This window comes from Pteropus vampyrus, unplaced genomic scaffold (genome assembly GCF_000151845.1).
Source record: "Pteropus vampyrus isolate Shadow unplaced genomic scaffold, Pvam_2.0 Scaffold542, whole genome shotgun sequence".
Taxonomy (NCBI): Eukaryota; Metazoa; Chordata; class Mammalia; order Chiroptera; family Pteropodidae; genus Pteropus; species Pteropus vampyrus.
In genome coordinates, this window is record NW_011889323.1 from 80,535 (window position 1) to 83,648 (window position 3,114).

At 56.7% G+C, this 3,114-nt stretch overlaps 1 pseudogene; it reads right to left on the reverse strand.

Moving 5' to 3' along the window:
• Positions 1-322: 322 nt before the first annotated feature.
• Positions 323-441, reverse strand: LOC111733240 (annotated as a pseudogene).
• Positions 442-3,114: the final 2,673 nt, after the last annotated feature.

Here is a 3,114-nt window from a genome sequence, read left to right on the forward strand (position 1 = left end):
CTTCTGCTTGTCCCCTCGGGCCCCTCCAGCTCCCCTAGTAGAGGTGCCCTGGCCAGCCTCCTGGCTCGGGAGGAGAATGAGAGGGAGCTAAGACCGGCGGACACCGGTGGGGCCACGCAGCCCACGGGATTGTGCCCAGGTGTCCACGCTCACCGTTCGCACCCTGCTGAGTTCGGGGCCGTTTCGTACGTGGCAGTGGCCAACCTCCACCTCCCTTTCCTATGTGTCTCGTTTTCATCAAGCTGAGATGATGTTATGCTTTTACAATATTTTATGTTATTATTTTATTTTACATTTTATTATTTTATTGTTTATTTTTTTGTGTCCACAGCTCCCAGTCCTCCTAGGTGGTCTCTCATCCGAGTACTAACCAGGCCTGACCCTGCTTAGCTTCCGAGATCAGATGGGATCGGGCGTGTTCAGGCTGGCGTGGCCGTAGACGCTTTCACAATATTTGAGAATCGACCGTGTTGAAGCCCCTCCTGGTCACTGAGGAGAATGCACTGTACCCTGCTCGCTGCTGCGTGTGACTCAGGGACCTTGGGTCTGGGGCTCCCCACTCCGTCCCCCCAGCACGTGGTGGGGTTCACTAACTGTCCGCTCGGCCAGTGTGCCATGGGCCCGAGCAGCTCGTTTCACTTCTAATTTAATTATCGATTACTTTTGCCTTGATGGCAAAGGGTTTGCGTGAGAATATAATTACTTCCTTGTACCCAGGCGGTCTGTCTAATGATTGCCTCCCACACGAGCCAGGCATCCATCCTGCTTTGATTAAACTAACCTGTCAGAGGGGCCGGCCTGCCTCCCGCTCGGCCGACTCCAGCCTCACCTGGGGCGAGAGCGCTCAGGTGCCCTGGACACAGGCCACGGGGGCCGGGCCCCTGCCTGGCACTTGGGAGCTGGGACGACATCCGGGATTGAGATCCCAGGTCGACAAGCCCACCTTCATCGTCCCCATCCTTCTGGAGAAAAGCTATCTAGTCGCCTCTGCAAAAACGCAGTCGTCACGGAAGTCTCGCTGCTCGTAGAGTTCACAGGTCATGGGACCATCGTGTGGCACTGAGCGCCAGGGCCCAGGGCAGGAAGAGGCCCCGGTCAGGGCCACAGGCTGGGGGCGGAGCTGAATGACTTGCTTGGCCGTCCAGCACCCGAGCGTCCTGAGGAAGGTTAGTGTCTGGGCCTCGGCATCTTCATCTGTAACCAGGGACGACAATGCAGGCTGTGGTTCCTCAGCCCAAACTCGGGGCCAGGAGGGTTCCACACGTTAGAGTTATTCTGGATTTTGGCAAAGTCACACAATGTGGCTTGCACAACACCAACCATGCCCGCGGGGCGCAGGGCAAGTGCCCCCAAATCAGGTTTATTATTTAAGTAGCAAGACATGACTCCTCAGACTAAGGTGGCCAATAGACATGATGAACGGTCTCGTGAGAATTCAGATTTTGTTGACAAATGAATTATGAAAAATCTTTGGGATTTTAGAGCTCTCCAGACTTTGGAATTTTGGGGTGAAATAATAGATGTAGACCCGATTCAGCAAGTTCCTGCGAGGGTTAAATGGGGCCCTGGGGCAGTCACTCGGCATGGCACTGGGCGCATAGTAGGTTCTTAGTGAAGGGTCATTTCCGCTCACCCACTCGCTCTGAGCAGCACCCACCCACTCGGAGCCCCGCCAGGGTGCAGAGACACAGCGGGCACAGCCCCCACCCTCCAGAGCGCGTGGATTCGGGGTGGAGGTGCCAGGCCACAGGGATGACCCCACCAGGAGGACGCGCCTGCTCCCAGACGCACGCCAGCTCTCCACAGAACACAAAAAGGAACGGCCCGTGAACGCTGAAAAGATGCTCATCCCCTCGGATAAGTAAGACAATCCAAACGGACACACACGAGATACTATGTTTCAGCTCTCGGCTTCCTAGCGGCTTTAAGTGTGGCCAGTGCCTGAGGCTGGTACATCGAGGGCTGGGAATTGATCAAATGGGTTCTGCTCTTTTCTTGACGGATACTGTTTTAATTTCTATTAAAAGAATCATCATGTGTGTATATTCTGGGACTCTGCTCCACAGATATCGTGCCTGAAGTCTGCAGAGATACATGAGTAACACGGGGTAATCACAGCATTGTTTGTAAGTCCGAAACAGGAGCCCCTGAATTGTTTACGGGTAGGGGAGTGGGTGCACGTGCTGAGCTGCAGCCGCACGGGAATATTACGCAGGGACGAAGAAGGACCAGGGGACTTATACGGAAATGAAGTACCACGAACGTGTCTCCTCGCCTGTCAAGCGAGAGTCTGAATCGATCCTTCACGGAGTCTTACAAAGAGCCGGTCAAGGCTACAAAGCACTTGCCACGGTGCCCAACGTGAGGAGAATAACAGCCCCTGTCAGCCATGGCCCTGTCGTTTTTATCACGACCCTCAGGTGCTGGCTCAGCCCACGCTGGATCAGGCTTGGCTCCGAGGACGTGCCCTGGAGCAGCAGACAGGGCCAGGGAGGAGCTGGGAGGCCGAGGCTCTGGTCTGGATTCTGCCACCGACTCACTAGGTGACCGCGGGCAAGTCACTCAACCTCCCTGCATCCTGCCGTTCGTGTCCGTCGGCTCAGGGCGATGGTCTGGGTCAGTAACAGACACCCCTCCGTGCGTGTTCGCATGCCGTGCTGCTTCACTCCGGGGCGCCGGCTCGGGGACACCCACTAACGAGGGCAGAGCGAGCGGAACCACACGGCGGCTGTCACGCTTCCGAGGAGACAGCACGCGTCCTCTGTCCCCTCTGCGTCACGTTCGTGGCTTCCCGCTCTGCTCCTGTGACTGCGCCTGCCCTGCCGAGGCCACGGCTGGCACACGGTAGGTGCTGTGGGTGCGTTTGTTGGGTAAGTTGTTTATTTGATGGGCACTTGGCAAGTGTCTGCTCTGGGCCGGGGACGTTCTATGCACCTGGGACAGAGCCGTGACCCAATCGAAGGTGCCACCCTTGTGGCGCCATCTGGCTACCGTGCGGCGCACTGCCGCTGTCCGCGTGGCAACAGGGGCCCTGCGCTGGCAGGTGGCATCGGCAGATACCGCCCAAACACAGATATAACTTCTGTTTTGTCACTCTGTCTGATTGTTAAAAGC